The sequence below is a fragment of the Hoplias malabaricus genome, unplaced genomic scaffold (assembly GCF_029633855.1).
Source record: "Hoplias malabaricus isolate fHopMal1 unplaced genomic scaffold, fHopMal1.hap1 scaffold_72, whole genome shotgun sequence".
Taxonomy (NCBI): domain Eukaryota; kingdom Metazoa; phylum Chordata; class Actinopteri; order Characiformes; family Erythrinidae; genus Hoplias; species Hoplias malabaricus.
In genome coordinates this window covers 66,550-80,144 of record NW_027100962.1, presented here as the reverse complement: position 1 = coordinate 80,144, position 13,595 = coordinate 66,550, and the positions used below count along the sequence as shown (strand labels likewise).

Here is a 13,595-nt window from a genome sequence, read left to right as displayed (position 1 = left end):
ATAAGAAATGAAATGGTTGACTGAGTGAGCTATTGAACAATCCATTAACGCCACTGTTACCTGCTCTCAGGCAATTAATGCACCGCCATGGACAACTGCATTTAAAGCTTGACTGAAATTCTAATTCAGAAAAGGTCAGCAAAAGGTCAGCTTCTGCTCTTCCTGCAGTGTGTGATGCTCGTGGGTTTGTAATGGAGCAATCGAATGTGAAAGTCTTCAGCGTGAAACTTTTAGGCTTTTTTCCCCCCGCACCAAGTCTGACCCAAAAACTCTTCCTCTAAAATTCAGCGAACATCGATATACGTCTGATGCCTGGTTTCTGGACGAGAACAATGAGATATAGACGTCTGACTGAGTCAGAACCAAGTTCTATATTAGTACAGGGCACAAAGTTAATATAGCTACTCGATAGAGACTGTGCTACAACGTGTGTGTGTGTGTGTGTGTGTGTGTTTGTGTGTGTGTGTGTGGCCTGCCCCTCTGCTCCATATGCTTTGAACTCCAGCGTGATTCCACATGGCTCAGAGCCTGCATTTCCCCAGACCGACTGTCTGGAGAATCAGAAAGAAGGTTACTCGCTCTGTGGAAAGCCTCGGCTGTGTCCTTTCACTCTGCTTGTTTCACTAATGCCTGCTCAGATGTGAGGAAAGCTCGATCAGAGCGGATGTCCCTTTCTGCTCCTTCCTCGTCTTTGAACGGGACTCTGTCACATCCGGGCTTAAGGAATCCGCCAGGACATTTCGGAAAATGCTCCCTTTTTTAGGCCTGTACAAAATGCATAGATAAAGTATTTTCATTTGATGTTGATGTTTCTATCGTACCACACAGCAGATGGTGCATATGCATCCTCTGGGAAAAAAGCAAAGAATTAATAAAAAAATAAATAAAACTAACTCAACTTTTGGAGTAAAGCAGAAAAAGTTGAAAAAGCTGAAAAAGTGAAAATTGGAGTTTACAGTTCAACACTGGTTCAGTCTCATGGTTCAGACTGGACATGCCACTGTGGGAGTATAAAGGTGAGGGCATCTAGTAAACAAAGGTAGTAAATCCCCCATGCTATGCTAACTGTGCTAGCTCAGGGTTACGCTAATCAGGGTATAGAGAAAAGTGGTGAAAACTGGCTGACGTTTGAGGACACCTATATTTTCTAGTTGGCTTTTCCTCTCGGTCTGCTTTATACATTAGAAATTTACCAGTTATATTCCGAGGGAAGCAATCGTACACATCACAACAACATTACAAATCCTGACATATGTGTATCTCATTGTTCTCTTCCAGAACATGTTCATTGAAAAGCATTTTCAAAACTTGCAGGAACTGCGAGTAAAGTGGCAGAGAAGAGTTTCTAATGAAATGTAAATTTAATGTCTCATTTGCACATGGCCAAACACACAAGAGCAGCCTTCGGATTCCACTGCCAGCAAGGTCTCTCCTTCCCCAGCTGCAGCCTTGAGCCTGAGACAGGACTAGTACGTGCCCTTAATGATAGTTAAACTAAAAGCCTGCTCTTCGTACCACTGAAGACACTTAAAAAAGTACAAGTTCATTCATTCTTTTATTGTGTATAACCATTTATCCAGCTTAATGCAGGGTCGCTGTGGGTCAGGAGCTTACCCGGAATCACTGGTGGGGGCGCCAGTCCTTCACAGGGCGACACACACACACACATTCACTCACACACACATGAACACTTTTGAGTCACCAAGCCACCTACTAACGCATGTTTTTGGATGGGGGGGGGGGGTAGGGGTGGACCAGAGCACCTGGAGGAAACCCACGCAGACACAGGGAGAACACACTACACTCCTCACAGACAGTCACCCAGAGGACAGCCACGCAGACACAGGGAGAACACACTACACTCCTCACAGACAGTCACCTGGAAGAAACCCACGCAGACACAGGGAGAACACACCACACTCCTCACAGACAGTCACCCGGAGGAAACCCACGCAGACACAGAGAGAACACACCACACTCCTCACAGACAGTCACCCGGAGGAAACCCACGCAGACACAGAGAGAACACACCACACTCCTCACAGACAGTCACCCGGAGGAAACCCACGCAGACACAGGGAGAACACACCACACTCCTCACAGACAGTCACCCGGAGGAAACCCACACAGACACAAGGAGAACACACCACACTCCTCACAGACAGTCACCCGGAGGAAACCCACACAGACACAAGGAGAACACACCACACTCCTCACAGACAGTCACCTGGAGCGGGGCTTGAACACCAAAATTACAGATATATACTGAAAATATTAGTCAATACATGGACCGTAGCACACAGCACAGCTTTTGTGGCATTTCATTCCTCTAATCAACGCTTGGCTCTGGGCATGGTGGTCTAAGTAATTTTCTGTAGTTTCAGAGCAACCTATTTTATTTCATGCTTTTTTCCCCCCCCATAAAGATTACACCAGCTGTGCGGGCAAAACTGAATGTGTGGGTGTGTGTGTGTAAATGTAGTTGAATTCACTACTTTCAGAACCTGTTCCTAAAAACACCAGTCAAATTTGAAAAAAAATAAAAAAATAAAAAAATAAATAAATAAAATCTCTGTTTCCTCAGATTTTGTTGGGTAATATATGCTCTGATTGTTAGGAATGGGACAATTAAGGCCACGTCCATGCATGAACCACAGCTCCTGACCTGGTTCCCCAGAGTGTCAGTATTCTACAGAATGCCTTTGTGTTTCCCGGTACATGAAGTGATCTGTATGCATGGTTATGCACAATGCAGCCTTGTTTTCTTGTTTTTAGCAGGCACATGATCCACCCACTTTAAGCTACTTTGTCACATTCCCAGAAATCCCGGGCCCACGCCTCAGGTAAATACATGGATTTATCTGGGCTTTAAAATGTTCCACATACAGATCAAACAGGTATATTTGGAAGTGATCACAGGTTCCTGCTTGAGTTACCATAGAGCTGCTCAGGGAAGTCAAGTAGGAAATGGGTTACGCCATCGCTCTTGCAGCATCAATGTCCAAAGCCCCTGTCCACAAGGTTGTAACAGTACCCTCCTACACGCTAGCATTAAAAAGTCAGAAAGGTAAAGGCTGGAAGTTGCTGCTAGTCTAATATATGTCTCAAAGTAAGTAAGCACTTGACTGAGGAAAGGTTCAGGGCAGAACTAAGGAAAAGTATTTAACTTTCTGTGCCATGTCAACAGGCTTAGATCTGCAGCTAATATTCATTCATTCATTATCTGTAAGCGCTTATCCAGTTCAGGGTCACGGTGGGTCCAGAGCCTACCTGGAATCATTGGGCGCGAGGCAGGAATACACCCTGGAGGGGGCAACATTCTTTCACAGAACAACACACACACTCACACATTCACTCACACACTCACACCTACGGACACTTAAGTCGCCAATCCACCTACCAACGTGTGTTTTTGGACTGTGGGAGGAAACCGGAGCACCCGGACGAAACCCACACAGACACAGGGAGAACACACCACACTCCTCACAGACAATCACTGGGAGGAAACCCACGCAGACACAGAGAGAACACACCACACTTCTCACAGACAGTCACCCGGAGCGGGAATCGAACCCACAACCTCCAGGCCCCTGGAGCTGTGTGACTGCGACACTACATGCTTCTGCAGCTATTAACCTGTGTTTAAAGCATGTGGACAGCTTTTTTGCTTTCAGATTCGGAATGCTATATTTACCATTCACTTGGAATACTGCTAGTTTGGTCAAAGAGATAGTAAGTCTCAGTGCCATTAGGTCATTTCTACCAGGCGTACTTCATCTCTCAGTTCTTAAGGTAAAGCACGCAGCGAGAATTCGAAGAACAACAGTGCTCAAGACGACAGAATGCCATTTCATTAATTAGTTATTAACACTTTGTGATAGGCTTTGTATGGGAGACAGTGAGCATTAGCAACTAATGATGGTTAACCATCTGCTGCTCCTCCGGTGTGAGCATATTTCCTTAAAAAACAATGCATTCAGGGGTATATGACAGAGATAGGCCTATATATCTATGAAATAAATATATTACCCAAAGACCCACACACGCACAGAATCCATGAAGCACCTGTCTGATGCTCCTATGAATGCAGATGCCGCTGATTGCAATTAGCACTGAACCCATCCGGTCCTCCGTGGTTTATCGTAACGTGTAGTAGTTTGGGAGAAAAGTTAAACTCCAGCAGTGGGGGAAGTTCACCGGGGGTGACTGGAGAATCAAAGTCCACTGGAATGCTCTGTGGACTGGAGGTTTATGTAGAAGTTGGAATTTATTACGTTATACTTCATTGCCCACACCTTGACATGAAAATGCCCAGACAGACAAAAAGTGGCGCACACACACACACACACACACTTCTTCCCAAAATGCCCGGAGGCAGATTTCTCCTCTGCTCTCGCGGCCAGTGTTCAACTGCATTTCCGTGCTGATATGCCAATGCGACACCGGCTGTCTGGACATGGCCCAATCGGCCGGGCATTGTGGGCATTTTCGGCAGACAGCTGGGAACGGTGGTGGCGCAATTAGTTGGACGGATATAGCTCTGCTGACACATGGGCCGAAGCTGGGCGCATTCCCTCAGTCTGCCGCCTTTCTGCGATCTTCCCTGCAGAGTGCAAACTTTATCCTGTTATCTAACCTGTTATCTCTCCCACAGCTCGCCGCAGCCCCTGCTGACTGTTGCGTTAAAGTAAAAAAAAAACCTACTCAACGCTAATGCCCCTCTGCACTTTTGACAAATAGTGTTTGATCAGTGGAAACGGGAGGAAAGTAGGTGTTCGTCTAATGACAGACCTGCCCTGGGCTTCTGTTGCTCGTCTGAAAACACGAACGAGACAAGAACTTAGTACTTTTAAAGAGGCAAATGTTGCCATCGGGTCCTATGTGCTTGATTTTCTGACAAGCTTATACCACCTGAATTTCCAAGCATGAGAATGACCATCTGGCAGAGCACGGCACAACGCAGTGCTGTGTTCACAGTAGATCCGACCACGTTCTACAGCATAACATTTGCACTCTGTAACAGGAATAAATCTATTAATTTCCTGTTGTGTAAAATGAAATTCATTTATTTTTCGCAGGATTAAAGCGAAGCGCATCCACTCAATGCCACATATTGGTAGCTATACAGAGTGACCCTGGGGTGCTTTCTATGATTTAAAAAAAAAGAGCTCAGTGCCTCTTCAGCTTTTCATGCCTTTCATGTGGCTGTGGCAGTATTAAGCTTGTCTGTTTTTTTTTTTTTTTTTTTTTTGATCTTCCTGAACAAATTGTTCAGCTGAAAAAAAAACAGCATAAATCAATCCTGAGATTACAGATAAAGGCTCTCAAACCAGCCAAGCATTGCACTTTCCCCTTCCAACAATTACACCTCTCTCTGCCTCAGGTATGGCCAATTAAAGCCAGAGAGAGAGAGAGAGAGAGAGAGAGATTCCTTGACAATGAAGGCGTTTGATGGTTTAAGCATGAGCCTCGTGTCAGACTGACGGTTGACCGCTTGAGAAAAGATGAGGGCAAAATGCCAGTATTAGCCCCTTTATTTCCTACCCACAATTCCACTGGGCGTGGCACTCAAATGAGTCAACAATGAATAAAGCTCGGCCAAAATTACAATGGAGGTGGGTGGGAGGGGGAGAGTAAAGTGATCACAAAGAGGAGAGGAAAGGAAATAATGCCCAATGAAGCTGAGTTTAGCACAGAGTGCCCCAAGCGTGGCTGAGGTCTACCTTACAGCACCGGAGCCATCTGCAGCCTGTCGCTATTCAGGTACTTCACACAAACACTGCGAAACTCTGCTCCAAGGACAAGGGCATAGCCTCACCCTCTCTCTCTCTCTCTCTCTCTCTCTCTCTCTCTCTCTCTCTCTCTCTATTGTTCAGGAGGTGAAGATAAGTGAATGAAAGAGGAAAGGAAATAAAACATAATGACTCCAACTTCTTTTCCGAATAGATTGAGTGGGCCTGTGTGTTTCAAATGATTCACAGGTTGCATAGAGGTTCAGTGACTGTGGTGGCCACAAAATATAATCAGAGGCGGGCAGAGTAGCCTACAGTGCGTACCATGTAGCTTTAAACTACGTAAGTACTGAGTTATTTTTCTGTGGTGATGGTCGTAGTCCATGCAGCATCTGTCCCCAAACAAACGTAAGTTTGAACAACGGTGGTCTGGACCAATCACAGTGCTGTGAAGATGCCACCTTTAACAAAACATCATGGGAATAAACCATAGAAATGGAGAAAGTACTTATGAGAGGATTTACATTTTTCCTTTGTCATGTTTTACTGCAGGAAGACGCTAAACATAAATGTGTGTGTGTGTGTGTGTGTGTGTATACACATTTCTAGGGCATAGGGAAGAAAAAGAACATGGCACACTCTCTGTCCTGGCACAGTGGATAGACCAGCTTGAATCACATCTCTTTGGGTAGCAAGGGTGTAGGATGTGTGTGTGTGTGTGTGTGTGTGTGTGAGCGCCATCCACAGAGCCAGCTGAAGGGGCAGCATTACTAGATGTCCAAACAGAGCTCATCACAGCTTCTATTATAAGTATGATGGCAGCAGCAGGCTTTCTCCGAGCTCTGCCTGATATCAACTTGTTTTCACCAGCAGCTATTGAACTGCACTCCTACAGAAGCAGCTAAATGAATCAGTCTATATTCTCTATACTGTAGCGTTTTAGAGCACTGGGGTTGCTGGTGCCTGCTTACTATTAAATCAGAGCTGCAGAAAATGGACAGAAAATGAGTGATTTGTACCAGTGGTGTTGTATATTGCGATTCTTGCGAGATCGACTCAACCGAGCTCAAAAACTAAGCTTTCCAAGAGAGACTGTGTTTTCTATCACGATATAAAACATGCAGTACACCTGCTGTCTTACTGGAAGCTCTTTTATCCAGAAGGAACATGTAAGCTCATTCAAAGTGCAGTTCAGAGTGGTAATGCTCTTTATTCTTTTGTTCAATCAAAGCAACAATAAAGGGCAACTGATGTGCAGAAAGGTAATCTGAGACATATACAGATTAAAAAAACTCAAAACGGTATTCAGGAAAGAAATATTTGAAGTCATAAAGAGTTAAAAAGCTCCTCAGTGATGTAGTTTTGTTTTGCTGTGCTTGTGGCAGCAACCAGCACTCACGTCTGACAATAGCTCTCTTTTCAAACATTTTCACAGGCTATATTTAATACAGCTGTTTGTGATTTGTACGTAGCTGGATAAGGTAGTGGATAACATTCATTCATTATCTGTAACCCTTATCGGTGGGTCCAGAGCCTACCTGGAATCATTGGGCTCCACACACTCCTCACAGACAGTCACCCGGAGGAAACCTACGCAGACACAGGGATAACACACCATACTCCTCACAGACAGTCCCGCGGAGGAAACCCACGCAGACACAGGGAGAACAGACCACACTCCTCACAGACAGTCACCCGGAGCAGGAATCAAACCCACAACTTCCAGGTCCCTGGAGCTGTGTGACTGCGACACCTACCTGCTGCTAGTGGATACAATCATGACTCTAATTGAGAGAAACTCCATTACTGTGATTTTAATCCCTACACCACTCTGTTATGTTTGTCTTCTGTTATCACACATTTCTTAGTGATGCCTTTATCGTGGTGATGATATAAAAACCATTAACCATGCAGCCTCAGTCGGCACAGAGACGCTTTCTGCTGCATATTCTTGGCTTCCTATTGATGTGTTTCGGTCAGACACAGGGAGCAGCAGGATGTTTTTAGACGCTGCGCTGGGCATGTGAATTTGCTGACCTGGAAATTCATTGTACATGTTCTATTCTTTCACAGTGTGTAGAATGAATTAAAAACTCTCTGGAATGTCATCCCTTTCAAACAGAGCAAAATAAATAATAAAAAGAAATAAAAATAGGGGGGTTGGGAGCAGAAGGAAATAGGCAAGTCTGCCCTTTAAAGACATTTCTTCCAATTCCATATGATACCCACACACACACACACGTTACAATCGGTAGAACAGTCACTCAGTCACTCAATCACTCACTGACTTTCTTTTTTTTCCCATCCCTTTCATGTTCTATCCTGAATTCCTGCTCTCTGCCTATCTGACATCACCCTATCTCTCTCTCTCTCTCTCTCTCTCTCTCTCTCTCTCTCTGTAAACAGATGTAGCATGTCACACGGTCAGTGCAGGTGCTTTTTTTGCTTTTTTTCTCTCCCTGAAGCCCCGAGGCTCTGCAGGTGGATCATACGCTTGTCCAGCAACAAACAAAGCAAAAATAAATTCCCGCTTCAGTGCAGCCTATTGTGTCCCACACAGACAGACAAGTGTGAAAACACACACAAACACACGCACGCACACACGCACACACACACACACACACACACACACACACACACACACACACACACACACAGAGACAAGACAATATGTCTTTCTGAATGAATCTGAATAGAAAATAGTCCAAACCAGAAGCACATTTATCACACATTGTTTGAGGCTACAAATGTTCCAAAACACATATTCTACAGACCTTTTTTTAAAATACTTTAATACATAGAATTGCATTCATTACAGAAAAATTTGAGGGAGGTCAACTTGCCATTTTCTGTTCTAGTAGTTCTTTAAATTGCCCACTGTGGTTTAGTCATAAGCAGTGCATTATTTGTTAGATCTTCAAAACACACCAAAGCTCAGTGTCGACTTATAATCAGAATTTACTCATATTTCACCTTTCATTTCTTGCCTTCTTCTCCCTTTACAGCCCCTCCTCTCATCTTAATTCTTGCCTTTTCCCATGCACAGGCTTAAACTCTGTGTATCATATCACACAGTGATCTTCCTCAGGCTCCTGACCACAGAGAGCTGAGGATTCAAACTTCTGATCTCTCGTCTCCTGATGATCAGGCAGAAACATCACACAGCTACTGGTTCTTTATCTAAGATCAGACAGCGTTCTCTCTCTGAGCAGGAAAAACACGTTTAACACTTAAAGCAATTTCAACTTCTAAGGAGACGTTCACATTGAGTATTCGGATACATATCACCTCATGGAACTGGCTTGTAACTCACTCACACTTTCACTGACTCATTCACAGTTGCAGCTTGAGATAAACATAGAATACACACCTGTTCAACTCAGACCACAGCGAGTAGGATTCTTCTGAGTGGTGGATCATTCTTGCCCTTCACTGACACTGATATGGTAATTTCACATTTGTATTATTTATGTGTATATGTGAGTCAGTGTGCTAAACAGAGTGACTATGACCTGAGAACAGCCCAGCAGGCAAATTTATTCAGCCACAAGCATCCTCTGACCCAAATGGGACCACTGATGAAGGACTAGGAAATGACTGGCAGGAGTCCGGCCTTGCCAGGGAGATTCAGGTGCCTCTCGGCCTTTAACATGGCCAGGAACTGCCTACTATTTTGGCAAGGCGTACAGAAGCAGACAAATTCTGATTGGCTACGTACAGAAGCAGCCACAGGTGCAATTCTACCAGCTGAATTCTGAGCCAATCAGAAATCAGCTGGTAGAACCCTGAGAGTGCAGTTTATTGAACTATAGATGACAAGACTCTACATTTACACATAGGCAGAGTGTCTGTGGTTGAAACTAGACTGACACAAACTGTACAGCAAAAGATGAGATATTGTCTTTAAAATACTATCCGTACCATCCATAAAGTGACCCAACGAGGTACAGCTGCCATCAAAACTATCCCACCCCATTACAAGTTAGGTCCATTAACAGAATTAACAAACTTTAAAACAAACCAATCAAACAAGAACATCTGAAATAGCTCAAAATATAATATAACAAGTGGCTTCTCCAAAACGCCACTTCTAATGACTACTGCAGGCTCAGAATTATTCAAACCCTTCACAACAATTATTTTTAGTATTTAGTACAACGCCTTTGTGTGGTTATGACCTGCTGCAAACACGATGCTTAGCCAGATACCATCTTCTAACATCGTTCCTGTTGAATCTTACCCCATTCCTCACGGGCAAGGACTTCCTGTTCACTAGTATTCTTGAGTTTGTGTGCTGCAAGTGCCTTCTTCAAATCCCTCTAATGAAACCTTGGTGGATGCTGAGGTATGCCTGGGATCACTGTCCTGTTGGAAGGGCCAACGTTTCCCAAGCTTCAGCTTCTTCACAGAAGGCACTTTTCTGCTGGGATTTTCTGATACTTGATTGAATCCATCTTGCCCTCCACATGTTACAAGAGTCCAGTTCCAGAGGAAGCAAAACAGCCCCAGAGAATCACCAAGCCACCATCATTCATCACTGTAGGCAGGGTGTTCTTCACTGCATATGCTACATTCTTGCTCCTCAAGCCATACCTGGCTTATTTATATACTTTTGAGCATAATGGAGCCAAATTCTTGTGTTTTGGGTCAGTAGAGATGTACACCTTGAAGTTCCAGCATGTAGAGCTTCAGCGTTTAGTATGCATCTTACTGCACCAACTGAAACTTCAGTGTCTGATGCCACCAAATCTTACTGCAGGTGTTTTGCAGGCATTCTAGGGCTCTTGACCATCTGCCTCCTCAGGAATCTGATGGTAGCCAGTGATAGGTCCCTTCTGACACGTTCAGGTAGTGTAGCCAGTGTTCCTTTAACTCTGAACTTGGGAACTATGTGTGAAACCGTATCTCCTGGAACATTCAGTGCCTTTGCTATCTTTTGTATCCTTTCCCCTTCTTTGAGAATGTCAATGACCTCTTCTAACTTTTTGTACCACTCTCCTGACTTAACATTCATTCAAACTTCACAGTCAGCCGTCCTCTAGCCAGTCTCTTTTGCCTTTTATGTCAAGCCCACCTGATGCAAGTAATAAAGCCCTCGATTAGTTGTGTGAGTTGTGCTTGAGACAACACCTGAATTGGAAGTGTGCTCTAATGAGGGATTCAGGAAGCAGAATAATTCTGAGACTGCAGTAGTCATTAAAAGTGATATTTTGTTTTTGTTGAATTTGGCAAAAACACTTTTTTTATATAGTGTTTAGTTATTTTTCTTGCAAAAAGCTGTAAGTTTGTCATTTTACCTAATAAACCTAATTTTCAATGTGGTTTGAATCATTTTGATTGCGAATATTTATGTGTAATATTGTGAACAGTAAATTCAACAAGTTATAATTCAACAACAATAATATCAATAAAACAATAACAATAAAAAAGTAAAATGTAATTCCTTTATTTCTCATCTAAACTGACAGATCATCTGACCAATGACATAATTCATAGTGACATCTCTAACACAGGCACAGACACACACAAACACACACCTTCAAAACTACTGCCCCAGAGGTCACATTCAGGTCCAAACGACTGCCCTCCATCTTTGTGAGAGTACATGTGTGAACAGAGCAATGTCTCTCCATCACAAGGGCTGCGCACCAAATCACGCTGTGTGGAAATGAAGGACCACGCTGAGGGAAAATGCCCATGTCTACCTGAAATCTAGAGACTGGTATTTTGCCTTCGCTTACACTTACTGTACAGCACAGCTAGCCATCCACAGTTGTAATCTGGACCAGTGCATATTACACAGTGTTACAGAAATATCACAACACTCACCTCGACCAGAGGACAGCGGGGTGTCTGTAAGAAAAAAGAGAAAACACGGTCAGTACTGCAATTTGTTAATATACACTTATCACTAATCAGCCAGGATCGCCAATCAATAGAGAACAACTTAACACCAACCGTAAAAAGGAACACAAAGCAATGAAAGTGGCTTTAAATTTCAGACCGATTTTGCCAGGACATTTGATGCGAAACTGTGTGGTAAAAATTCCTTTCAATGCACCACACAAAGGAGCCAATAGAGGGAGGACTCAGCAGGTACAACATAAACCAGGTCAAGCAGAAGGAAGCCCAGAACACAGGCACCAAGTCACTCTGACCTGAAATATCACCCCAGTTCTGTCCATATGCCTCCTATTTTGTATGGAATATATAAAGTAACAAAAACAATAGTAATGCAGGCCACAAAAGGAACTCTTGAACACACTGAATTCTATATATTTTCCAAGTATTTTTTAATACCCTTTTTTCCCCTGAACTTATTACATCTCATTTTATCTGTACCTCACCGTGCAATCCCTCTCACTTGCAGCACTGTGTGTCTGCTATGGACATGTAGATACGCTGACAATACCACATTTGAAGCTTCCGTTTCACACAGCAGCAAGAACAGCACAGCTGGATTCATGCAGAGAGGCAGCTGTTAGGTTTATGGGCCTTGTTTCCCAAAGTGCCCCCCTCTATCCCCTTTGGAGAGAAAGATGGGGTTGAGCAGTCAGTTTCTAAGCCATCACTTTGTATTCATGGGGCTCATTTAAAGCAGCACCACAGGGAGACAACCAGAACCAACATCTTTCCCCCACCCCGCAACCCTCCACCCCTCCATTCCACCCCCATCACCATCGCGGACGCCAAATTGCCGCTCAGTCGTGGCGGAAGCACAATGGCCTCAAATGAGTAAGCGAGACGGAGAAAGCCTTTGGAATCTGAGAGCGATTCTCTACGCGACAAGGCCATCAGTCCTTCTTCTTCTTCTCACTCTGCTTGTCTCTTCTTCTTGTTCCTTGTTTATGTGAGGGCCATTCTTCATTCTGCTTTTAAGCACAGAGAGCAAGGGAGCGGTCCAATTTCCTCAGAGTCAGCTCGTTCGAGAGGTCGTGTTGTCTATTCTTCCCTTCAAAAAAAATAAATAAAAAATAGTTTTGTCGGAAATTTCACGCCGTTCCTCGCCCGTCCCGCTCGCCTCCCTCGCCTTTCAAAGCCGAGGAGATAGCGCTGTCATTTATCCGTGCACCAGAAACGTAAGAGTTCGTCTTCACGCTCGCACATAGACAAGAAAAGAAACCCCAAAATACTTTGCCTCCTCTAAACAATGTCATGCCTGTCTGTCTTTGTAACACAAACATCAATGCCCTGTGTACTGAGCAGCTGGGTCGCCTCTGTTTGCGTTTCATCCCGTTTCTTCGTCTCGTCTCGGACGCCCGCCGGCGTTCTGGCTCCCACTCCACCAGCGTCTAGCCCACTCTCTCACTCCAGACAGACGGCCAGGCTTTAACCTTGATGCGCTAACCAGGCGATGACTAACACACGCTGTTCTCCCAGCATGCACCAGGCCAATTCCACCAAACACATAAAAGATAATTTTTTTTTCTACAAATCCCCAAGCCTCCTCCTGCACTCAGTATGAAAACCTTTAATTCATGGTTGATGCCTGAAGGGTGCTGCATTCAGAGACGGCATCCAACAATTTTACATCTATTAATTTATTAAGATCTGCCTAATAATATGCATAAAAAGCCTTATACAAATCTGAATGAATTAGCTGTATTCTGGCTTTCTGAAATATCAAATATAATACGGTAAAAGAAATAAAAAACCATCAAAGCTTAGCCAATTAACGCAAATGGCACCAAGCCAAATGCCAAGTGCCGGTTAGAGGGGTGTAACTGCCCCCAGAAATGGGCTTTGGATACATGTAACTACTGTTAATTCATTCATTCATTCATTATCTATAAGCGCTTATCCAATTCAGGGTCACGGTGGGTCCAGAGCCTACCTGGAATCATTGGGCGCAAGGCAGGAATA

The 13,595-nt window shown here is 44.1% G+C and overlaps 1 protein-coding gene across 1 annotated transcript in view; it reads right to left on the bottom strand.

Moving 5' to 3' along the window:
- LOC136682465 (cadherin-4-like) overlaps positions 1–11,589 on the bottom strand; it is a 72,396-nt gene extending 60,807 nt beyond the window's left edge. The window contains exon 1 of the mRNA XM_066658906.1: positions 11,562–11,589. The gene's annotated coding sequence lies outside the window, so the exon portion shown is untranslated. The remainder of the gene's footprint in view (positions 1–11,561) is intronic.
- Positions 11,590–13,595: the final 2,006 nt, after the last annotated feature.